Raw genomic sequence first — 27676 nt, 5'->3', positions numbered from 1 at the left:
AAAGGCCTCCTCACTGTCAGACTAAACATTGATACTAGAGCATTTATGCTGGGATGGAAAGCATTGATTCATGCATCTTCTAGGCCCAAATCAAAGGTATCTCTTCCTCCTTATCACAGGGTCACTAGTAAAAGCTACTACATGCATTCATTTTTGGGGAAAATGCAGCAACTGTTGACCACATCCCCTTTGAGAATAGTTACTGGATTATACTAAGGTTAAAAAGTTTGCCAATTGTTTCCATTCTTTGATGCCACCAATCCTAACTTGAAGCAGAAGCATCTACAGGTGAAATGAGGAAACTAAAACACACACAAGATACAGATAACTAAGAGGCAGGTAATGTTGTAAAGGGTAAAACTAACACTTTACCAAGGGTCTATTTAATGTCACAAGTACTCAGTGGTTGGGAATCACAAGGTCTCAGTCAAAGACTCAGAAAATCAATTGAAATAAATCTATCTGAGAAGGGGTTATTGCTCTTAAGGAAGGTAGAGTCTGTACTGAATAACTGATCAAGCATTTACTACTAGACCATGGCATGTTAGCCTTCACAGGAGTTTGCAAAGGAATGTGAAAAGTAATGACGTATTATGCAACCACTCTACAGACTACATGTTGAAGTCAAATGTATACTATTACGCCTTTTTATCTTTTTATTTCCCTTCATACATGCAAATCACTGCCCCCCCTCAAATGTGTCTTGAAGTTATTTGAGAGAGCTGCCCAAAAAGAATATTATTCTGGCAGCTACTAAGGAAGTTTGGTCAATCATCTTCTGCTATCTTTCCTCCAGCTCAAACATAAAAAACACCCTCATTACAATGTCCTGAGTGTCTGATATCATCCTCTGTCTAGAGCCATCCCCATTTGAGGGTGATCCCTAACTATCCCCAGACAGGGGCACACCTCATTAACCTTGGCTATCATGTCCTCTCATTGGTAAAGGAGATGGAGTTTCTATTATATTTCTGTCTGCACCCCTCACATATCAGAGATGCATGCCATTGAGCAGGGATGGACAGAACTGACATGTGACAGCTGCTTATTTCTGTGCATGCAGTGACCTTTGACTACAGTGCAGTGCATTGTTTTGTGCACCCTTTTATATACACTGTTCCATTAAAACGCTTCCACTGCCATCTGCTTCAGCTAAAAATCCACACATCAACTAGTTAACTCCTGCTCTCCACACTGAAATGGGTGAGTTGTCAGCAGGAGTGAAAAGGGTGTGCCTGTCTTCACTTGCCGACATCCCCAGCACCTGTGTCTCACAACTCAGTCCTAGTTCACCTAGAAAGTAGTCATGTCTTTATCCCTGTATGCCTTGGAGCCAATGTGTGTCAGTATAAATCTGAACAGGGAAGTTAGTTTAAACTTTTTCTTTCATAGGTGGAACATCGACTAAAAAGAAATCTAGTAGAGATGCTCAAAAATGTAAAGTTGATAGCCTTTCTTCATTTACCTTACTGTGATTGTGAAAAAGTCACACGATTGGAAACAGGTTCACCATAACGACCATACTAGGATTCCATGCACATGGTCTGAAAACTTCTGTTGAAAATACTGGGCAAATTCCAAAGCAATTTATGTTTTGGGAAATGTACTGCCCAAAGCTTGTGAGCTTGTGAATGCATCTAATTTGGTCATCCTAGTTGAAGTTGAGAATTGTTCTACGTTTTACCCATTCATTGTATATTGTGGAAAGAATTGGTCAACATTTTGGAGGCAGAAGGCTGAGAACTATAGGCATTGTTTTCTAATCTTAAACCAGACTTAATGTCAGTTTCCAGTTTCTCTTTCTTCTGTTTTGCTTTTCATCTCCATTTGCTGACTGTCTGAGAAATGTCTGCCATCTCAGTACCAAATGACGATACTTGATATGAACATGGTACCCCAAGCCTGACAGCTAAGTAGCAGTTTGGGTTCACATTGTAGATATCTTACCAGATTGGGCATAAAAGGTAGTATATAGAATCCTCAGATCATGGAAACATTCTTACCACAGGGTAAGGCCAGGGTCAGGGGGAGGATGGCTCCCCTGTGGTACAAGGAAGAAGTAGTCTCTGTGTTACAAAGTGTTTTTATATAAAGGTTTTAACAAGGCTGTGGTGTACAGACTTATCTTGGTCACCTAACCCTGCTTCCACTCCCATTGTCTCTAACCTTCAACAATTGCTTCTCTCCCTCTAGCTTCTGCATCACTCCTGCACTTAAATAATTTCAGGAAAGTGCACTGAAGGCAAAGACTATCCCCCATTAGCTTCACTTTGTTTGCCAAGTACTCTCTCAGTAACTTTAATATCTGCCATAACTCCCCTAGGATCTCCCCTCAAACATACTGTTTAGGTCTCACTGGTAGTTTTTCTACCTTAGTGATCTACCTCTCGAAGATCTACCCTCTCTGTTCACCTTCGCAATGCTCTGGCTCACTCTGCTCCCCTACTCTACCCTACCCCCATTCCTACCCACTCCTGAATACATGATATTTATAGCTAACAGTTACCAACACCTCCCCCTCCTCCCCTCCTTATCCTATCATACTCTCATGATTTCTTTCCCTTTCACAGCCTTCAATCATCTCTCCCCCCTCTTTAACTACATTCACCACTTCACTCCTCCCACATACTCCACCCTATCTCTTTCCTTCTTTCTTCCCTCCATACATACTACACCCTATTCTACACTTCCCTCCTAACTAAATCATTACTACCTCTCCACCTGACTCCTGCCTCTAGTACACTCCCCTACACTCATATTTCATCACTCCTGAGCTACAGCCTCCAATTACATCCACCCCTTGTTTTTTTTTCTTTCACTAACTGGCCACCTCTCAAATTCACCCCATTCCTGCTGCATTCACTCTCCTCTCTTTCACCATCTTCTCTCATTACACCTAACTGCCTCAGTAAACCTATTTACACTTTCCTAATCTCTTTTCCTATCAAATTCTTCTAATCCCTTCTCCTGTGCTCACACTTACTACTCTAACCATTTAACTTACATCTAGTTATCTTTCACTACCTCTCAATATCCTAACATGTTCCTTACTCTCATCTCCACACCTCTTTTTCTCCTCATAAACTACCTCTCTTCATGTCACATATAAATGAATTACCTTCACCTCCCACCTACCTCCACTCACTATACCTCACACACTCATACACACCTCTTTCACAATATCTCTATCACTCTTTCATATCACTAGCACACTCCTCCACATGATAAGAACTGACCCCCACACCTCTTACCACATAAGTTCTTAGCATAAATATTACTTCCTGCACCTCCCACCCCTTACTTTTCTCTACCCCCACAATACATTACTCCTCTCAGGAGACATTCACCCCAACCCTTAACCACTTTCCAACTCCCCCCACTAGCAACCCAACCATCTAACCTGCACTACATTACCCTAACTTACCTGCTAAGCATCTAACCTTATACTTACTTAATATATGTAGCATCATGAACAAAATAACCAAATTCTATGCTTGGATGGCCCAGTACTCTTCCCAACTTAATTGCAATCACAGAAATATGACTCATACCCCATATCTCAGAAAACACATTCTTTCCCAGTGGCTACAACATACTTTGTCTTGACCAACCAAACAAAAAGGTTGGAGGAGTTGCCATATTATACTCTGATCACCTGAACTTGTCCCCTGTATCAAACCCTACCCCCTCATTGTACCTATCAGAACTCTTAATTCCTAATTGTAAACTTAACGAACATAAAACCCTTACAATAGCTGCTATATACATACCCCCTGGTGACAATGTACCTATATTAGAACAAACCCTCTCTTGGCCCACCCTCAACATTCCTAATGAAACCACTCTGCTAGGAGATGTCAACATCAGTTGGCCATTCCAAACCCCCAACTCACCCACTTCTTCCTTAAACTTACACTGCTTCACACAACTAATCTCTACCCCCACATACTTTAACAAGCCTACCAACGTCAGTATTCACCCTGAAACTCTACCTGATTCCATCAGTGACCACTCACCAATTTATGTCTATAGATTCCCCCTCACCACCAAAGGCTACAGAAATACAAAGACTGTCGAAGCTTCTCTACATTTCATCCTGGCATATTCAGTAATATGGTCTCCTCTATTAACTGGCCCTTTCTTTCATACCTTCCTCTAGATGATGCAGTCCAAAAATGTAATTCCATATTTATAAATATTCTCAATTAACTTGCCCCCCCCACACACACACACACATACATTAAGAGTAAAATCTCTCTGCTCCCCTGGCTTTCTCAATCCACATTCACTCTCATGCACAAAAGAGATAATGCCTGGAAACTCTGGATTAAAACTAATCCCTATCCCATCTACAAACCTAAATGAACTACATAACCTTGTAAGAAAACAAGTCAACATCAACAAGAAAAACTTCTACCTAAATCCCCAGACTGCACATCACAACAACTCCCAAAAATTCTGGAACAGTATCAATCAAATCCTCCACCCAGGAAAATGCACAACCCCAAACCCTGTCCTAACAATACCATCCTAGATACAGCCACCTTACTTAACTGCTACTTCATAGACTCCATCAATAAACTAATACCAACCTCAGGCTCCCTTAAATCCTCTGACCCCCCCACCTCCTCTAACCAAAATAATTTCTTCTGTTTCAAACCTGTTCCCACCAGCTACATAAAATGTTTCCTATATACACTTAAGCCTTGCTCTCCCCATGTCAACAAACTACCTCCACTTTACCTTAAGCAAGCTGCAAACTCCATAGCACACCCCATTTCCATCCTCATAAACTGCTTTATATCAGAATCCGCAATGCCCTCACTATGGAAACAATTATTTACCATACCTATCCACAAAGGCAGAAATTCCACTGAACTATCTAACTACCACCTTATAGCCAAACACTCCCTCCTCTCTAACATAGTAGAAAATGTGTACATAAGAAAATCTTTGACTATCTACTCTTTGAAAACCTACTCATTCCCCACTCAACATGGATTCTGTCCTAACCACAGTACATCTACAGCCCTGATTTCCTTACCCACTCCATTTTCCTGGCAAGAGATAAAAACAACTTGTTCCTGTCTCTTCCAAGATCTCTCAAAAGCTTTTGACATTGTCTTCCACTCCATGCTCCTCTCCAAACTCTCTGATCTCACCCTTTCTACCATCACCCTTTCCTGGTTCTCTAGCTACCTCTCCAACAAACAACAATCTGTTAGCTAGCTCTCCTCACCATCCCCCTTCCTCCCCATCAAGATGCGGGTTCTGCAAGGCTCTATTCTTGGTCCTTTATTGTACAACATCTTCACTAATCACCTCTTTATGTGCTGTTCACAATCTACTCTCATTCAATATGTGGATGACTGCACTATCATCTCTACCTTTGATACCCTCTCTGACCTGCAGGTCCTCCCCAAAACTCCATCAACTTTATTGAAAAATGGCTCACTAACTACCAACTAATTCTCAGGCCTAAAAAGGCCACACTCCTGCTATTTCTTCCAAAATCACTCACCCATTCAAACCCACCTTCTGCATAACATCACTTAATAATGCTGTCATCAATGTCAAAATCCACACTAAGCTTCTAAGGACCATTATAGATGATCAACACAAATTCGCCCTACATGTTCATCACTGTATTAAGAAACCCCACTAAAAACTGCGTCTACTCTACAGAAACAAAATATTTCTTACAAAGGACTCTCATATCTCTCTTGTTTATGCCTACCTTCTACCCAGCCTCCTCTGTAGTTCATACATTCCAACTAACATGCAGACAGGCCTACTAGCTAAGCTCAAAGCCACCTACAGCAAAGTAGCCAGGTTTGCAGCAAATCAGACCTCTTTTTCCTCATAACTGTAATTCTCTTAGACTTTAAATTGGATAGAGTTCCCAGATCAACTTCAATCCTCTCAACCACTTATCATTCATATGATCCTCAATAAGCCCTCCTCCTTTCCTGTCATCTCCTCACTCATATCTCTTCATACGCTGACTAGAAACCTCAGGAGCTTTGACCATCTACACTTAGACATATACAAACCTAAAAGATGAATAGGCCAAAACGTATATAGCTACACTCCTGCCCTTTCCTGCAACAAACTTCTCTTGGCCATCCATAAAATACCCCACACACTAGAATTCAAAAAAGCTCTCAAAGAACACCTTCTTAACTCCTGGACATGTCATTGTAAAAAAAAATCCTCAAAATTCCTCCCTACCCACAAAAAACACCTCTTATTCCCACTCTCTCCAACCTCTCTTACTTCTACCTCTTCGCTATGCCTCTCACCTCTACTCCCATTTCATAATGTGTCCTGTAGAAAGTTTGTCAACTCCTCCCAACAGCTTCTGTACATTGAAAATTAATAGCATTAGCTTTTTTTAATTACTAGCTAAACTGTATTCCTTACTATATTTTCTCTGTAATGTAATCATTAATTGTTACTTTTGTAAACTTTGTATGTACTGTTATGGATATTTTTATGTACTCGTGTAACTTTTCTCCCCGGGCCTTCGCTGAAAAAGTGCTCTAGCTCAGTCGGACTTTCCCAGTCAACAAATGTCAAATAAAAAATGACCGGCCAAAAAAGGCACATAGAGATGACAAAGTGGTCTACTGAAGATAAGGAAGAACTTATATATTGTTAGCATTATGCAATAAATCCAGAGTTTTAGGTAGAAGATATTTATAAAGATTAAGTCAGAAATTAGAAGAGAGAAAAATATGTGCACATGAAAATCTGTCAAAAGCTAAAAATAAAATATTACATTATTTAATGGAATCGATCAATGAAAAACATACAGATGTAAAAAAACACTGGGCTGCCTGGAGAAAGAAAGGACAGAGGAAGTGAGAAAATATAAATGAAAAACAAGTTTTTGAAAGGAATAAAAATGTGGACATAAGAAAGAAAAAAAAAGATTTGCCCCCGGATTTACTAATCTTCTGTGCAGGATTAATCTAGTCCTGCACAGGAATGCCAGTTTAGGAGGAGGACAGCAGCACGCCATGCATATTAATGAAGGTGCCCTGCCTGACCTAATCCTACATGAAGCATGGATGAGTGCAGGGTGCGTGTCTGAGAGCAGAGCTCTCAGAATAAACATGCCCCTACAAAGTAGAATAGCAGAAAGTGTAAATAAGTGAACTAGACCGCTCATATGTGTCTGCATATCCCCACCAACCGTCCCCCATATGTACAACAGCAACAGGACAGAGAAATAAAAAGAAGAAACACCTTTATTTTTTTTAAAACCCCGAGTACAGCTAACTGTAGGTGCACGGGTTTGCCCATCGCTTAGCTACAGTTAAAGCAGCTTAAAAGGCTGAAGAGGATAACAAGGAATATATATGTAAATGAAGCAGTACAGCAATAGTGTAGTGGTTAGAGCATCTGCCTAATGAACAGGCATTCCCAGTTTGAGTCCTACTGCAGCACATTCCATGTGAAATCTATACAGGAACATATTTTTACATCTTTTTGCTGTATAACTTACTAAATAACATTTAAATGTGAACTGGGGTACTGCATTAATTGCACATGTGAAGTGTCAGTGCCATAATGAATAAGGCACTAGTAAGCAGGTTTAAGCACAAATAAACAGTAGTAAGCATATATAAGCACTAGTAAGTTTGTTTAAGTGTGTTTGCATGGGGGTAAGCATTGCCTACACAGATTAAGCAAAGTAGAAGCTAACTGAGTGTAAGAAACTGTAACCGGAGGTTAGCAGTGCTTACTGTCATGCAAATCTACGCAAACCCGCTTACAACTGGTTTAAAGTGCCTTAATCACTCTGTACCAATGACCCATGTTCTGCCCAGCAACAAAATAAACTGCCTCGGCATGGCTCGAACTCAGGACCCAGTACACTATAGTTACAGTAGTTAACCACTAAAACATCATAGCAATACATATAAATGAGGTATAAGCAAACTAATCCTCACCACAGGAAAATCAAACCAAACATGTGGACTGAATCTATCTACAGTGTTTAGTGGTATAACCTGCTACATAACATAAATATGTGAACTGGAGTACTGCAGTAAGCATAGATGTGAGTTGTTATTGTAATAAAGTGTAGAAGTAGTAGAAGTGTAGAATCATGAATACCAGACACATATAGAACCTGTAATGAATAATAAATCACTGCCAAAGGCAAATATAGTATTAATTAACTATTAAGGAATGTTAACCATAGCACAGCTCAACTTAGTAAGAGTAAGCAATATGTAGGGGAGCCAATCCAATCTGCCTAGTGGTATACCTCTTTAAACACTGCCAACTTTAAGTAAGCATGTGTGCCCATACTTAGCCTTTTCAAACCCGGCCAATCATGGAAAAGTGTGAGGTAATTGGCCATATTTAAACCCCACAGGTGGGAATACATTCCATAACTGGTTGTAGCTTCCTACTGCAGGCAGAATGGCCGGTGTGGGTGAAGGAAGTTGTTTTAGAGCACAGCGCTGGGGCAACCAGGAGTCAAAAATCATGGTATGGCTCCTGGTAAAACACCATGAGGAGAGACTACTGCAGAGCCATTACCAGGGCTCGCAGTATAAAACAGAGGCCTGGGACAGTCTCACCCATGACCTCACCAGTGCCACAGGTATCCCCAGACTGGTGAGCAGGTCAGGCACCACCATGCTGACCTGAAGCAGCAGAGGGGGGATGTACTGGGCCCAGAAGTCTCGGCAGATGCCTAATGCCCCAGTACTAAGTAAGTACTCATTCTACTAAGTAGTTAAAAATTGCCTAGCTTGTGTATACTATGGATAGGTATGGCTGAATATCACTGTATTTCTCCGACAGCTGCAGATGAGCAGGCTGCGAACCAGCAAGCCCATGATGCTAGGCTGCAAAGGCTGCATCGCAAGGCAGGTTAGTAATTAGTCTTCATGTACTGTCATAAATAAATATAAGAACTTTAGAAAGTGTTGTACCAGTAGAAATAAATGTGTAATAGTCTGTGAATAAAGGTATAACCCCTGGAGTGCTTCTGTTTACTCTTCTGTCATATGTTGGTGAACTGTTGCATACTATAAATAGTACTGTTGTATTTTAAACAATGTCACCCACACTGTGGTATGCAGATAAAATGTGTATGAAGTCCTGCATAACAATGTTGGAAGTGCCAAGAGGTCAGTCATATTGTACAAGTGAGGGAGACTTAGAAAACAGTCGAAAGCTTTACATCAATTCCCTGATAGTACAGTGTACTGTGAGGTTAGCTATAATGTTTTGTTACACACAACAGAGGTTTGAATCCTGGGAGTGCTATTAAGTTGTAAGCACAATCATACCCCACAACTGCACTGATTTTGTTACAATGTTCAAATTGCAAGTTGTATGCATATTCATACCCCACAACTGTTCCAATCTGTCCAGCATGTCCAGATAAATGGCCCATATCACCAGCCTGGTACCCTGTTCCCCTGAAAAATCAGTGTGATGATCCAAGAAATGTAGGCAGCCATTAATGACATATAACTGATAGTCAAACATGTACATAGCCATAAAATCTATATGAAAACAAAGCTGTCATTCTAGCACCTCACCCAAAGTGTATGACAGTAATTATCAACATATATTGCATTAACACCTGCATCTTGTCACGCCTGTATGTAAGACACAGGTCATGTATATGATAATCTATAAACATAACAATGTATAATATAAGGCCATTGGGTAGTGTAATAATACATGTAAGGGAAAGATAACTGCAGTGACTAAGAATGTTGTGAAAACTACAAGGATATATTAGTTGTTACCCCTACCATATGTGCAAAATAACCCAATGACACTCCTCAACTGGTATGTGTACACTCCAAACTTTTGTTAGGACATATGTCCTAATGGTTTATAAATATTCACATTTGTTTCTATGCATGTGCCATGTTAAAATACACCCATATTGGTGGCCTGTTCCCATCAATAAAATGTGCATGCTGTTGTAATGGCCACTGTTGTTCATATATGCATGTGTTGCTTGCACTGCAACTGTGTTAAATCTGGTGTTTTGGGTTAATGGGAATACCTATGCATGCTGTTATAACTAATCCTGAATGTTGTTGACTGTTACTAACACATATCTGTCATAAACCTGTTACAACATACCTCGCATGGAAATGCCGGTCTCAGTAGACCCACCTGTCCCACCTCAGCTGGCCATGGCACCGGGCACCAGCACATCTGGAGCCCAGGCTGGGACCTCCTCCTCCTCCGTGGGCCCATGTCAACTTCAGGTGGAACTGCTGTAGGGGATGGGGCTTGTCCTCCCCTCGGAGCAGGCATGGAGGGGAACCTGTCACCCTTCAACATGTCCGGGCCATGGTGCGTAGGGAGCTCGATCTGGAGCTTTGAAACTGGCTACGCCAGATTGATGGCTGAGTGGTGCAATTAGAAGGTGAGCCTGCCCCTCCTATACAGCCCCCAGCACAGCCACCTTTGGGGCTGTGAAGGTGCAGTGGTGACTGCCCATGGGTGGGGACCTCAGTCCCACTATTTCCATTTGGAGGCTCATGGGCTTGTGACTTTCAAACACCTCTCCCCACCAAGGTGTTTACCCCCCACATGTGTCATATACCACCCTGTATGCGTCTTGTTTGTCTTGTCTGTTAACCTACCCAACCTACCTCCCCAAATATACCTACTACCTCTCCCCAACATCCCACTCTTACCTGTTCCAACAAAAAAATCTCTCCCCATACATAGCTGTCCATTTTGCACACGTCCACTGGACTCATGTAATCTGGTATAATTTGCATCACAGTGAATGTATGTTGTCCTCACCCATCTCCCAGGGGTTTGATAGTACAGTGTACTGTGAGGTTAGCTATAATGTTTTGTTACACACAACAGAGGTTTGAATCCTGGGAGTGCTATTAGGTTGTAAGCACAATCATACCCCACAACTGCACTGATTTTGTTACAATGTTCAAATTGCAAGTTGTATGCATATTCATACCCCACAACTGTTCCAATCTGTCCAGCATGTCCAGATAAATGGCCCATATCACCAGCCTGGTACCCTGTTCCCCTGAAAAATCAGTGTGATGATCCAAGAAATGTAGGCAGCCATTAATGACATATAACTGATAGTCAAACATGTACATAGCCATAAAATCTATATGAAAACAAAGCTGTCATTCTAGCACCTCACCCAAAGTGTATGACAGTAATTCTCAACATATATTGCATTAACACCTGCATCTTGTCACGCCTGTATGTAAGACACAGGTCATGTATATGATAATCTATAAACATAACAATGTATAATATAAGGCCATTGGGTAGTGTAATAATACATGTAAGGGAAAGATCACTGCAGTGACTAAGAATGTTGTGAAAACTACAAGGATATATTAGTCGTTACCCCTACCATATGTGCAAAATAACCCAATGACACTCCTCAACTGGTATGTGTACACTCCAAACTTTTGTTAGGACATATGTCCTAATGGTTTATAAATATTCACATTTGTTTCTATGCATGTGCCATGTTAAAATACACCCATATTGGTGGCCTGTTCCCATCAATAAAATGTGCATGCTGTTGTAATGGCCACTGTTGTTCATATATGCATGTGTTGCTTGCACTGCAACTGTGTTAAATCTGGTGTTTTGGGTTAATGGGAATACCTATGCATGCTGTTATAACTAATCCTGAATGTTGTTGACTGTTACTAACACATATCTGTCATAAACCTGTTACAACATACCTCGCATGGAAATGCCGGTCTCAGTAGACCCACCTGTCCCACCTCAGCTGGCCATGGCACCGGGCACCAGCACATCTGGAGCCCAGGCTGGGACCTCCTCCTCCTCCGTGGGCCCATGTCAACTTCAGGTGGAACTGCTGTAGGGGATGGGGCTTGTCCTCCCCTCGGAGCAGGCATGGAGGGGAACCTGTCACCCTTCAACATGTCCGGGCCATGGTGCGTAGGGAGCTCGATCTGGAGCTTTGAAACTGGCTACGCCAGATTGATGGCTGAGTGGTGCAATTAGAAGGTGAGCCTGCCCCTCCTATACAGCCCCAGCACAGCCACCTTTGGGGCTGTGAAGGTGCAGTGGTGACTGCCCATGGGTGGGGACCTCAGTCCCACTATTTCCATTTGGAGGCTCATGGGCTTGTGACTTTCAAACACCTCTCCCCACCAAGGTGTTTACCCCCCACATGTGTCATATACCACCCTGTATGCATCTTGTTTGTCTTGTCTGTTAACCTACCCAACCTACCTCCCCAAATATACCTACTACCTCTCCCCAACATCCCACTCTTACCTGTTCCCACAAAAAAATCTCTCCCCATACATAGCTGTCCATTTTGCACACATCCACTGGACTCATGTAATCTGGTATAATTTGCATCACAGTGAATGTATGTTGTCCTCACCCATCTCCCAGGGGTTTGAGGGTCCAAATGTACCTCCAAATTCAGTGTATATGCACAGCTGTTGCTGTAGAAGAAATGGGCAGCTATGGACCTTTCTATACCCTTCCTGCACATATCTAGCTATTTTCCCTACTGTCTTTCCCTCTTTTAGCCCCTTTTTTCACCACTTTCCTATCAACCCCTTTTTCTTTTCTTTTAAAGAAATTAGCACGGGGGTAAGTGGCAGTAAGCACTTTTAAGCAGCAGTAAGCAAGTTTGCTTGGGTTTGCACTGGGGAAGCTATGCCTACATAGGTTGAGCAATTCTGAAGCTAACTGAGTGTAAGAAAACATAAGTGGGGGTTAGCAGTGCTTACCGTCACGCAAACCCACTTACAAATGCTTAAAAGTGCCTTAATCACTCTGTATCCAATGGCCCTTGTTCTGCCCAGCAACAGAAGAAACTGCCTCTGCAAGGCTCAAACCCAGGATCCTGCACTCCATACACAAAGGGATTTACCACTAAACCATGGCAGATATACATAACCTGATGCTTTCACAAACATATCATCCAGCACAATCAGTCATCAGTACAGGAAATGTATTAATATCATACCACACAACCTGTTAATGCAAGAAGTCTGCACAAAGTATGCCACAATGTGGGTACAAATAGGGATATATGTCAACTAATGCTCTAATACACTTAAAATGTTGCTAAGTACACAGTTATATGTATTAGAACACATATGTAGAAGGAGATGAAGTCTGAAACACAAACGTGTTGGCACTAATTACTGACTTCAGTGCTGTGATCATCTATGTCAATTGCCAAGACAATGAGGTACAGGCCAAAATATGAGCCGAACATGCATGAACATATGGACAGATATATATCTGTAAATGTAGACAGATAGCTATATGTATATATATATATATATATATATATATATATATATATATATATATGTGTGTGTATGTATAACTCACAAATAATCATATAACATCAATTGTATATAGATACATAAATATGTTCATATGAAGATACATAAATATATTCATATGATTGTATATATATATATATATATATATATATATATATATATATACATACATATAGATACATATATATAGATATGGCTATATGAGATATATATAGGTACATACACATATACACAGACAAAAGTTATTAGTAGCCATACATATGTAGAAGTAGTGTGGAAGTACTGGGTGAAAAGTATATCCTTCAGCCACAAGCCCTTTAACTGCCACCTGTGAAATGTATAGTATGGCAACCATTCCCACAAATGTGAATACTGACATTAAACATATACCCACCCACAATTCAAAGGATATGACATGACACACAGGTATGAATACACAGATAACCTTTATTTGTGTACTATACAATAATGTTTGCCAGTACTTACACCACATAAAGTTTGAAATAGTAATCACTGATGAATGTAAGGCCCACACAAAACAGTAGATGCAAGCAATGTGGATATACCCCATACTATGTTGTTCAGGCCAAGGCCTTCAATTAGTACAACAGTGGACACAGGATTTGCCTTCAAAATACATAACAATCAACAATTAGAGATGTAGTTCAGCAGCCTCCAATTACACTCTGTAGTCAAGCCCTAGGGGGAAAAGTAGCACTTGTGTTTATGTCACAGTATATTGTACATAACATTGCTTCACCTAACATCTTACTATCACACTGAATGACCCTTGTCTTGACAGTTATTTCCCTGAAAAGGTGTCACAGCCTAGGTTAATGGCATTGAACCCCCCCCCCATAAAAGGCTGTACAAGGGCAAGGAAAGTACAGTTGTGTACACTTACCATAAATGTAGATGTTCGAGTGTATTCACTGTTGCAGTCATTAAATTTGGGTTATCTGTCTGCAGGTAGCCCTCAGCCAGCCTGATTATCAAAGTCTTGGGTCCTGCGTTGGATGGTGTCTCTTCTTCCATGATGTTAGGTAGTCAGGAGTATAAAGCATGCAGCCAACACCATTACATCAGTTTTTCTTGCCCCAGATGTCAGGTGACCCCATAATAGGAAGCAATTATATACAAGGTTACACCTCCAACAAAAAGCAAATACACCAGAAAGCTTAAATACAGTAAACAAGAAGAAAGGTATATCCAATAGAAGTCAGGGAGCTGGAGGGAGGATAACCAGGACTGCAACAGTGAATACACTCGAACATCTACATTTATGGTAAGTGTACACAACTGTACTATGTTCTTCATGTTTCACTGTTGCAGTCATTACATTTGGGTAGAGTCCCAAAGCTAAGGAAGGGAGGAAGCAGTTAGAGAGCATTGGGACCAACTATTAAGCCCTGCAAGACTGCAGTGGCAAAACCAGATCTGGATTTAGAAAACATAAGCAAGTGGTAATGCTTGGTGAAGGTATGTATAGAGCTCCAGGTAGCAGCTTCTAGGATGTTCCTGGTAGGAACACCTCTAAGAAAGGCTTTTGAAGTAGATGCAGCCCTGGTGGAATGTAATCTTATCCCCTGTGGGGTAGGTTTTCCTTGGTTCTTATAGCAGAAATGAATGCAATGGCCTATCCACTTAGAAATGGTTTGCTTTGAAATGGCCTTCCCCTCTGTCCCAGCAGCAAAGGCAACTAGCAGCTGTTCAGTTTTCCTGATAGGCTTAGCCCTGTCCAAACAAAATCTAAGTTGTCTGTGCACATCCAAAGAGTGCAGTATTCATTCTCCTTTGTTCTGTGGATTAGAAAACAAGGTTGGCAGATGAATGGACTGATAAAGGGCCACACTGGATAACACCTTGGGCATAAAGGAAGGATTGGTCCTGAGGGACACCCTGTCTGCATGGAAAATGATGAAAGGCTCCACTGCCATGAGGGCTTGTAATTCAGACACTCTTCCTGCTAAAGTGATGGCTAGAAGGAAGGCTGTTTTCCAAGAAAGAAATTTCAACTCTGCAGTTGCAGCTGGCTCAAAAGGAGGTTTTCCAATACAAAGTTAAGGTCTCAGGCTGGAGTAGGGGGTCTCCTGGGAGGTCTTAAATTTTTGGCCCCTCTGAGGAATTGCTTCAGCATGGGGTGAGAGAAGAGGGTTGCTTCAGTATTGTAATGTGCTGAAATGGCTGAGGCATGAATTTTAATAGATGAGAAGGAAAGGCCCTTGTGAAGCATCTCTGTTAAGTATTGAAGAATATGTGGTACGCTGGGCACTGTTGTGCCCATCCCCTGAGTCTGGCTCCAGGAACAGTATCTTTTCCACTTTTCTGCATAAGATTTTCTAGTACTAGGCCTTCTTGAATCCAGAATGACATCCAGCACTTGCTTACTGAGGGAGGGTATTGGAGAGCTCAGGTTATTAGCCAGGCTGCATGGTTCAGGGTTTGAAGCTGAGGGTGCAGAATCTGGATCTCCTGCTGGCTCAGCAGGGAAGGGATCTGAGGCAGGTGCCATGGTTTCAGCAGTGACATACTGCGCAAGAGGGGGGGGTACAAGTGTTGGTGGGGCCAGTCTGGTGCAATGAGAATTGTCCTTGGCTTGTCCTGTTTTATCTTTAGCAGAACTTTCAAGAGGAGTGGCAGAGGGGGAAAGACATAAACTGAGAGGCTTTCCCAGGTGAAGGACAGGGCATCCACTTTCCAAGCTTGTCTGTGGGAAGTCCTTGTGCAGAATTTGTCCAATTGGTAATTCTGAGGGGAGGCAAACAGGTCTATCTCTGGACTCCCCCATTTGTTTCTCAAAATGTTGAATATCTTTGGTTCCAGTTTCCACTCATGTGAGTCCATGTGATTCCTGCTTAGGTCATAGGGTGGCGCAGTGGTGCAGTGGTTAACATTGTCACCTCACAGCAAGAGGTTCTCTGGTTCGATTCTTGGCTGGGGTGCCTTCTGTGTGGGGTTTGCATGTTCTTCCTGTGTTCGCGTGGGTTTCCTCTGGGTACTCTGGTTTCCTCCCAAATTCCAAAGACATGCATCTGGAGCATTTTTCCCTGGGCCTCCGCTGAAAATTGGCTCTGTGGAACCTAGTCAGACTTTCCTGGTCAACAAATGATAAAAAAAAAAAAAAAAAAATCTGACAGTGAATTTAACTTGCCTGGCAGGTATTGAGTTTGTAGGTGTACTTGGTAGCTCAAGGCTATGTTCCACAGAGCCATGGCTAGTCTGCAGAGTGGGTACAAGTGGGTTCCCCCCTGCTTGTTTATGTACCACGTAACAATGGTGTTGTCTGTTTTTACCAATAATTGTCCTGGAAGAATATGGTCCTTGAAGGCTGTCAAAGAATTCTGTACAGCTAACATTTCTTTTTGATTGATACACAGGTGCATTTGACTCGGGTTTCATTTGCCCTGAATACACTGCCCTGCCAAGTGAGCCCCCCCCGTACATAGCCTGATGCATCTGTTGTTAGGGGTTGGGCAGCAGGGGGTAGAATGAATGACAGTCCCTTGTTGTGGTAGCAGGCCTCTGCCCACCCAAGGAACTCTGGCTTTATACAAGGAATGATAGGGATCATTGATTCCAGGTCCTGACAGTGTTGACACCATAGGCTTTTTAGATACCATTGTAGTTTCCTTGCAGTCTTACATATGGAATTAGTAGGCTTCAAGAGGCCATGAACCCCAGGGCTTGCAGTATTTTCCTTGCAGATAGTTGGGTCTTTGTGGCCAGTAGTTTGAAGTAGGCTGTCAAATAAACTTGTTTCTCTGGCATGAGGTAGGCCATCTGGGAAGTTGTGTTCAAGCTTGCTCCCAGGAATACAATTTGTTAGCAGGGTACTAGGTGAGATTTCTTTTCGTTTATGGTGTACCCCAGTGAGGTTAGCAGTTTTTTTACAAATGCCAGTTGATTTAATAGTATGTCCTGGCTTTCTGCCTGAATTAGACAATTGTCCAGGTATGGGTATATCTGAATATTTCTTTGCCTGCAGAATGCAATGACTGGAGCTAGGCACTTTGTGAATACCCTGGGCGCAGTAGATAAACCAAAGGGCAGTGCAGAGAAATGGTAGTGCATGTAGCCTGCTCTGAAGCATAGGTATTTTCTGCAAGATTCCCTTATTGGGATGTGCAGGTTAGCTTTCTTTAAGTCCATTGTTACCAACCAGGCATTTTTGCCTAGCATGGGAAGCAGCTGATGAAGAGTTAGCATTTTGAATGCTTGGATTACCAAAAATGTGTTTAGAATAGACAGGTCCAGGATAGGACGCCAGGAGTTGTCTTTTCTGGGTACCAGGAAAAGTCTGGAGTAAACATCTTGTCCCCATTCCCCTGTTGGGACATGTTGAATAGCCCTGATAATTAGAAGAGAGAGAACCTGCTGTTGAGCCTCTGCCCACTGATTTGGGGGTAGATCTGGCCAACCGTTTGGGGTTGGTAAGGAGTGGAAGTGGAATCTGTATCCTTGGGAAACTAAATTTAAAACCCATCTGTCTTGGGTAATGAGTTTCCAGTTTTTTGCATGCAGGGCGATTTTTCCCCCAAGGGGGCAGACAGTTGAGCAGGGCTTGGAAGGTTTAAGGTTAAGTCATTGTGACAGTTTACCATAGGGGGGTGTCTTACTACTTCCAGCTTTGGAAGTGGGAGTCCCCCACTGCTTAGGCCTGTGAGTACCTTGAGACTGTAGCCTAGGTGGTCTGCTGTTCCTGGGTTTTGACTGAGAAGGCTGGGAAGAGACAGGAAAGGACCAATTCTTAGAAGGCCAATGTCTACTAAATCTGGGAGGCTGTACTTGCAGGAAATCTTTAACAGTTTGCATAGATTTAGCTTTTTCCTCCATCTTTTTAAGTACTTCTTCTGCTTTGTTGCTAAACAGGCGGTCTTGGTTTAAGGGAACATCCAGTAATTTAGCTTTAACATGATCTGGCAAATTTTGCTCCTTAAGCCAATCATGCCTTCTAAGAACAGACCCAGTGACAGCCCTGCAAGATGCTTCTAAAGAGTCAAAATCACACTGCAAAGTATGTTTCCCAACTTGTTCAGCAGAATGCATTAAATCCTGTAATTCTTTATTTTCAGCAAAGTCAGGAATCAACTTCATTTTCTGTTTAAGTAGTCCAGTAATATGCTGCTGATACTTTAACATATGAAACTGGCAGTTTAAGGCCCTAATGGCCAAAGAAGCAGAAGTGTATACCTTCTTACCCCATCTATCCAGGGCCCTGGAATCTCTATCAGAGGGGGTAGAGTTTTGGCAGTAGTAGCCTTAATGCCTTTGGGACCCTGTGAAATGGTCTCTGGGTCTGCAGTAAGGTTTCTTAAAGAGGAACTTGTGAGAGTCATGTACTCTGTAATACCTGTCAGGTTTTCTGGGAGCTGGAGGTAAAGTGTCTGGGGCCAGGCTAGATTCCAAAAAAGCATCATCTACAATGTCCAGTACAGGAGGGATAGCCAAAGGCCTGTGTTGAGGTAGGAGTAAGAATTCCCTAAGCCTCTTCTTGGACTCAGAGTAATCCTGGCTTTCCCAGCAGAAATGCTCCCTAAGAGTGTGCAAGGTTTCACCAAAAGAAAAATCTTCTGGAGGGGAAGCAGAGGGTATGAAGTCCTCTGCATCAGAATCCTCATAGGTAGATAAGGGCAAATCCTGGTCATCAGAAGAAACAGAAATTTCAGGATCCTGATCAGAAGAATCAGAAGGAAAATTAGTTCTAGGTCTCTTAGAGGGAGAAGGCTGGCTTCCCCTAATTAGAATAATAAGGTCTTCAGCCATTCTTATCATTTGTTCTTTAGGCATATGGGCCTGACCATGCAGTTTGTACATCGGTTTTCTAGGCGTGGGTCAAGTTTTAGGCCTTGACGAAGAAGATGGCATTGGTTTCAAATGCAAATTTGTAGGCCTGAATACACCCTCAGAAGCCGGTGCCTGCACAGCAGCTCTGGACCCATCCAAGGTAGAGACATCCACAGGTTCCATAGTCGAAGAAGCATCTCGTGGCATACCGGACTCTGAATGGGTCTCAGTAGAGGCCTGCAAATCTGAAGTAGCAGGTATCAGGGGCTGTGAAAGCGCCTCACTGAGTACCGGTGAACTGGCAACTAGCTTAACAGAAGCGTCGTCAGCAGCTTTGGACCTATTCGGTCTATCTCTGTCTTTATCTTTACATTTTTTTTAGAATGTTGGTAGTCGGTGGCTTACCGAAGCCATTTCTGCATAATTAAACCAAGTACCGAAAGAGTTTGCTGCAAAAATGGACTGATGACGAATAGTTTGAGGATTGAATAAGACACAAAGCCAACAGCGAGGGACGTCTTGGTCTGGGCCTAGGCATGGAATGCAGTACGAATTAAAATCTTTATGAGGAATTTGCTTTCCACAGGTAATACAATTGTTAACTTTTACTGACATCTGTTTAGAGCAAGAAAAAGGATCCCCAACGGAGTACTTAGCTTTTTTGAAGACTTCGGTTCTGAAACTCGAAAATGAAAATTTCAGGAGTCGGCCGACCGGCACTTGCAAACTGCTTCTGCTTCAGGCATCACGTGGCAAGAAAGACTGATGTAATGGCATCGTCTGCAGGCTTTATACCCCTGACTACCTGATGTCATGGAAAAAGAGACAGCATCTGACGCAGGACCCAAGACTTTGATAATCAGGCCGGCTGAGGGCTACCTGCAGGCAGATAACCCAAATGTAATGACTGCAACAGTGAAACACAAAGAACATCACTGTGTACCACACACTTACCTCTGGAATGTACAAAGGCATATACGTGTTCTCCAGCTGTTGCCCCCATATATATGGACTTGGCCCAACAGTTGGTGTGGGAGTCCACGACATGACTGGGATGATAGCAGTAATGCTAGCTGTAAATAATGATAAGCCATTACCTAACAATCCCTTTCTGTATCACAGCAGGAGAAAGACCTGCATATATGTAGAGGACAGAGGCAGGAACATAAGGCCACATTTGCATTATTGCTGTTACACACCCTGGAAATTGCTGGTGTTACAGGATTTGTTGCACCATACCCTTATGGAGGAATACGACATAGAAATACAAATGGATGTAGCCATGTATTGATAGCACTCAACAGACAGAATGCCACTGATATACCTGGGACAATACCTGTGTGGTGCACAGACAAAACCTAACAGCCACTCTTCCTGGTATCATATCGCTAGGCCCACAGTTGATAGCTATGCAGACAGACAACATTCCATGCAAAAGTACCATGTACACAGAAACCCTGTAAGACCAGCAAGATACAATGCACACAACAGCACTACTCATGCTGTCTGTAGGTCTGGAACCTTACCCAAATGTGTATTTGGCCTGTGTCGGCAGGTTCTGCTGTAAAAGGTATTGCTACCTGCTGTCTGTAACAATGATGTCCATGCACAGGAAGGGATATCATCCATACTGGAAAGGTGAAGGGACAAAGCCCACAGAAGTCAGCAATATAAAGTACAGGGTTGCCCTGACAGTGGTTATCTGAAGTACTACACAGCAGGCTGCATACAATTAGCAACTGGTGGACACTGACTGGTGCAGACGCCATCACCTGATCATGTGCAATACCTACAAAAGCATGCTGCAATCTATTCAAGAGAGAGAGAGAGAGAGAGAGAAAGAGAGAGAGAGAAAAATAATAGCCTTAATAAAAGTAACAAAGCTCAGGAATTGGTTACAGCGGAAAAAACATAAAAGGTATGTGAAACAGATATGCATTTACTTGCTTGTAGTATATGGCATAGAATAATAGGATGTATAATGTGAAATGATTTATGTGTGCCAGTGAATGGCATATTTATATGATCATGTCAGTCACCCTGCTAGACTGGGGCCCAGAGAAGTAAATATTGTGGGAAGAAATATCCAGGGAATTGGAAAATGTTATGGCTAGGCTTGCATAGGACCTAGGGCCGATAGCCTAGTACCAACCTATGAACCTATGTGCCACCAGTACTTGTTCCTGTAATGATGTTCTGCTCAACAACTGCTGTGGACTTTAGTGTCAGTCCCTGTGGGCAGTGGGACATACCTGTCAACTGTGAAGATCAGCAGTGCATGGCAAAGATGTGACCCATGATATCTCTGCTCTGTACATTACTGTGGCCAACGGCTGGTGGTGGTATTAATACTGCCATGATAGACACATGGGTGTGAGACCACACCACCTGCAGGACAGTGATGCTAAAGTGTAGCATAGCATGCCCAACTGCCATAGCAGTATAATATACTTATCTAAAATCTGTCACCATATATACCCCCCTAATGTTAGTCTGTGTTCACATGTGACACCTGTCTGTGCTGTAGCAAGGCAGAACAGTTCAGCTGTGAAGTGAAGAGAGTTACAAGAGTGTGAACCAGATGTTTGTATGCACCCCACATACAGATACATATATGTGTGATACATATTCACAGTTGTGTATGTCTACAGAACCTGTGACAGTTATACATATATATATATATATATATATATATATATATATATATATATATATGTTGTTGTTGTATCTTTCAGCTTTTCCCGGTTAGGGGTCGCCACAGAGGAACTCCAGTCAGCTAATGATTGGCAGTAGATTTTTACGTACCGACTTGCCAGGCCTGACGCATAACCTTCGACGAAGGTACGCCCATTCACGCATGTCTCCACACAGAAGACGCTTTAGTTGAGAATCGAACAGGACATCTTACTGTGAGGCGACAACGCTACCGCAGCACCACCACCGCAGCATATGCATATATATATATATAGGTATATAAACAACACATAGTGATATCTACACATATATTCACACACACACACACACACACACACACACATATATATATATATATATATATATATATATATATACATACATATATATATATATATATATATATATATATATATATATATATATACATACAGAAATATATATATATATATATATATATATGTGTGTGTGTGTGTGTATGTCTACACACACACACACACACACACACACACACACACACACACACACACATATATATATATATATATATACAAACAGACACATACACACATATACATAATACTGACACGTATAGGTATACACACACATATATATATATATATATATATATATATATATATATATATAGATAGATAGATATATGTCAATACATGTCCCCTGCCATGACATGTGTGGGAGAACATCGCAAATCAATATAAAACATATCTACACACCAGTACATGGCTGCAAATTGGAGTGTGGAGTGTGCTGTGTAACCCATGTTGGGAACACATTGCAATTGTTTGAGAAGGTGGGATATATATGTTGGTGAAGGGTATTAGGCACATATTGGTATGTAGGTTGGGTTAGGTGACAAACAAGACAGCATACAGGGCTGGCATATGACACATGTGGTGGTTAAACACTGTGGATGGGTAGTTCCATTTGGAATGTGGATGCCATTGGGCCTCCATATGGGAACAAAGGGAACATGGTGCCCACCACTGGACAGTCACGACAGCATCTAGTGCCTGGTCTGTGGGCTGAGCAGGAGGAACATGCATATCTAACCTTGTGTATGTGTACTGCATGCCTCCAGGTGATGTAGCACATACCCCATGTCTCTGTGGTGCTCCCTATGCACAAGACCCTGGACCTAACTGGATGACAGACATATGTCTGTGTGTGCTCCATGGGGGGACACCACCCCCTGAGGTGGTTCTACATGAAGGTAGTGCTTGAGTAGATAATGAGGTTCCATGGTGGGTCATGGATGTGATGTGGACTGGTAACATGTGCACATTAGGTGGGAATGGTGTTTCTTCTGGCAAATAACTCCTACACATACTGTTGTGTAACTGTCATGGAACATATGTGGGATATAATAGTCCACACAATCCCAGAACATGTTCAACAGCATGCATAGATATCCCCAATAACACAGAATGGCAGATGTGTAGCAATCACATAGCAAGCATACCACATGCATATGTGGAAACATAGTGGCAATGACAGTGGCATGCAGGTGAAATACTCTGTAACAGCCCAGTGACTTTATTGTCCCCACAGGGAGCATGTCTATAAACACATAGCAGAAAGTGTTGTACAATACAATATATTCCCAATAGTAGATAAACCAGAGACATACCACTTGCATTGTGTGAACATTAAGTTGGAGCTGATATGGTGGTGGGAGACTGATATGTGTATTGTATTGTATTGTGGTAAACATGTCATATGAGTTGCTCAGACATATTTCCATCTTTATATCTTTCAGGGAGTATGGTGCACCCAAGGAATCCCGCTTACATTGCTGCTGAGAATGACATAATACTCACCAGCATAATCCAGCACTACCAGCTGCTGTTCTCAAGGACAAGCCAGGACCAGCATGAGTGGACTGCCATGTGGAACGATGTGGTCCACAGGGTGAATGAGGTAGGGATACACAGCTGTACATATGAGCAGGTCCGCCATCATTGTAGTGAACTGCTCCGCCATGTACCTCGTGTGCCGCTGTCGTGTGGGGTGACCACCTTGCAACGGGGGGGCCATAACATCCATCACCCCCTGACCAGAGTGGAGGATCTGCTCATGAGCCTGGTGGCACCTGCCCGCCCACAAGAGCTACAGTCATATACAGTCATGGAGGTGGGTGCTACCCACACACCAGACATGGAGCATGCAGGTAAGGTTCCAGGGCATATCAGTAGACCACTGTTATGTATGCATCTGTACAGGTAGATCATGCATATATGAGATGCGGAGTCTGTTGCTGTGTAGTATTGATAAGCAGTTATGCATAATATGTAGTACTGTGGACTTCAGCTGTTGTTTTACTGTAATATTGACCCACCCAGCAATGCCACAGCTGTGGCCACTGACATCAACTCTATCTCCTCTCAATGTAGGTACCTCTAGGATACTAGCTGGATGTCGGCGAGTATGGTTTAAGGTTATGCTTGGAAACTCACTGTGCATGTCATAGCTAAGGTGTAGGCCATGTACACATGTAACACAGCTACCCATAATGCATGCTGTACATGTTCACTGACAGAGCACACACCTCACTAATGGGATTACCAGCCTCAAACACATGCAATACACAGACCATCTCAGACAACTGTGGCAACACTCCAGTGCACATTGCCCAGGCACAGCTGACATCTGCCTAACATACACAGCTATGTCATACACAGAGCAGTTGAAGATGCTACACATAAAAGAATCCCACTCCCTCTGTAAACACATGCTCCAGGGTCCTAAACCTCATCAACACATTACACAGAACATACTGTAGGGATAGGGCCCTGTTCTGGGAAAATTCCCACACTCTGGAACAGACTACCCATTCATGTCAGGCAATGATACTCATTGGTCCTCTTTACAAAAACACTTGACAAATGGATGGGAAATGGGGAATTCACCCTGGATAGTACGTCTGTGCCACAGCCTGACAGGGGCACAGGGGAATAACATTATTGGTTGGTGCATGGCTGGGAACCCCCTATGACTAGTTTTATGTAGGCCCCAGGACCAATAGACCAGTACTCACTTATGAACCTATGTGTACCACAGGCAACATCAGCCAGGGCTCACTACAGATTTGACCTGCATAATGGTGGGACATTGCCAAAGCCATCTGTTGCAATGTGATCTGATATACCAGCACCATGTTGGGGAAATCCAGGAAGTTGCAGTTATGATGCATGTGCTGCACAATCCACACCTCACCCTAACCCAGGGATGACATCCCCATCTGTAAAATGCTGGTGCCACTGTACACCTGCATGTTTGCCCTGCATTGGCAGGGAATATGCCAGTACACATGGTGTTCCTAGTTTGGGATACTGCAATATGAAACAGAGAACCAGCAGGACGAGAAGTCTTCCAAATCCGCAAAACTTTTATTTAAATAAACTTCTTTAAGTGTGTTAGTAAGCATACACTTTTCGTTGCACCCAAATCATGTCAACTTCCTCAGAAGAACAGCGAGCAATTCATTTGCAAGTTGCTTATATACACGTAATATCAAACTCAATTAGTCACTTAAGCAATTAATTCAAATTTAAAATTGTTAAAACATTTAAAAAGGCATATCCAATAACTGCAAGCACTAAAAAGTCTCTAACAATCCCTCATAGGCATACGCTTACATGCAGTTAACAGCGTTAACCTCAAAGCAAAAGTTGTTCTTAACTGCTTCATATTTGATTTAAATTGCAGTACAAGCTGTTAAAATTCAGTAAAATACAATAAAGCATTAATTGTATCTAATGGAAGAGGCAATCCAAAACGAGAACTATGTAAAATGTGGTAGTACATAATGAAATAATAAAATACTGTACTACCGGTTAAAACATTTACCAAGGCATATCCAATAACTGCAAGCGTTAAGAGTCTCCAACAATCCCACATGGGTTACTTACATTCAGTAAACAGCGTTAACCTCAAAGCAAATATATATTCTTGGCTGTTTCATATTTAATTTAAATTAAAATTACAATATACACTGTTAAAATTCAATAAAATGCAGTAAGATACAATAAAGCATTAATTGTATCTAATGGAAGAGGCAATCAAACACGGGGACTATGTAAAATATGGTAGTACCATAATATAGTAATGAAGTACTGTAATACCATACCAAATGACCTACTATAAGAACTAAATACGGATGTATTTTAAATATGTTTATGTTAATTAGTGTTAATAAATAACCTAACATCTCATAAAGATCTCATAAAAATTTTTAAAAAATGGTGATCATGAAATCTGAACATAGATGCCCTCATGACCAGTAAAGGCGCTACTTCCAGATACTATTTATAAGGCACCCAACGCTAACATAGCTTTAAGTTGGTATATAAAGCTGTCGCACTCAATAAACCCGTATGAGGTAATGAATAAATAACCATTTATGAAAAAATATATTTATGAAACAATATTTAAAAACAATATTTATTAAAATATATATATTAACCAAAATGGAAAAACTCGTGACCCGTAAATAGTATGTCATAATATCTGGTTCAAAATAATAAGACCTATATTAACCGACTATATTAATGTGGCTACTTGAAACTATTCTAGTTATTTATATATATTTTTATATCTTCATATTTAAATAGAATTAATTTAATTTAATTTAATTTAATTTAATTTAATTTAATTTAGGTCTTATTAACTACTCGCATTATTCTGTTGATTTACATTATGGACATCAAGGCATTTTGAATAGTTTCAAGTAGCCACATTAATATAGTCGGTTAATATAGGTCTTATTATTTTGAACCAGATTTTATGACATACTATTTACGGGTCACGAGTTTTTCCATTTTGGTTAATATATATTTTTAATAAATATTGTTTTTAAACATTGTTTCATAAATATATTTTTTCATAAATGGTTAATTATTCATTACCTCATACGGGTTTATTGAGCGCGACAGCTTTATATACCAACTTAAAGCTATGTTAGCGTTGGGTGCCTTATAAATAGTATCTGGAAGTAGCGCCTTTACTGGTCGTGAGGGCATCTATGTTCAGATTTCATGATCACCATTTTTTAAAAATTTTTATGAGATCTTTATGAGATGTTAGGTTATTTATTAACACTAATTAACATAAACATATTTAAAATACATCCGTATTTAGTTCTTATAGTAGGTCATTTGGTATGGTATTACAGTACTTCATTACTATATTATGGTACTACCATATTTTACATAGTCCCCGTGTTTGATTGCCTCTTCCATTAGTTACAATTAATGCTTTATTGTATTTTACTGAATTTTTACTGAATTTTAACAGTGTGTATTGTAATTTTAATTTAAATTAAATATGAAACAGCCAAGAATATATATTTGCTTTGAGGTTAACGCTGTTTACTGAATGTAAGCGTAACCCTATGAGGGATTGTTAGAGACTTTTTAGTGCTTGCAGTTATTGGATATGCCTTTTTAAATGTTTTAACTGGTATTACAGTACCTTATTATTACATTTTGGTACTATCATATTTTACATAGTTCTCGTTTTGGATTGCCTCTTCCATTAGATACAATTAATGCTTTATTGTATTTTACTGAATTTTAACAGCGTGTACTGCAATTTAAATCAAATATGAAGCAGTTAAGAACAACTTTTGCTTTGAGGTTAACGCTGTTAACTGCATGTAAGCGTAAGTCTATGAGGGATTGTTAGAGACTTTTTCGTGCTTGCAGTTATTGGATATGCTTTTTTAAATGTTTTAACAAATTTAAATTTGAATTAATTGCTTAAGTGACTAATTGAGTTTGATATTACGTGTATATAAGCAACTTGCAAATGAATTGCTCGCTGTTCTTCTGAGGAAGTTGACGTGATTTGGG

General features: G+C 41.3%; 1 protein-coding gene across 1 annotated transcript in view; it reads right to left on the bottom strand.

Moving 5' to 3' along the window:
* Nucleotides 1–27676, bottom strand: part of CSRNP3 (cysteine and serine rich nuclear protein 3) — a 605683-nt gene that overhangs the window by 347375 nt on the left and 230632 nt on the right. The window lies entirely within an intron of this gene.

Source organism: Protopterus annectens, chromosome 6.part1 (genome assembly GCF_019279795.1).
Source record: "Protopterus annectens isolate FY-2018-M chromosome 6.part1, PAN1.0, whole genome shotgun sequence".
NCBI lineage: Eukaryota > Metazoa > Chordata > Ceratodontiformes > Protopteridae > Protopterus > Protopterus annectens.
Note: the sequence above shows the minus strand (reverse complement) of the source record. Positions and strands in the feature narration are given on the sequence as shown.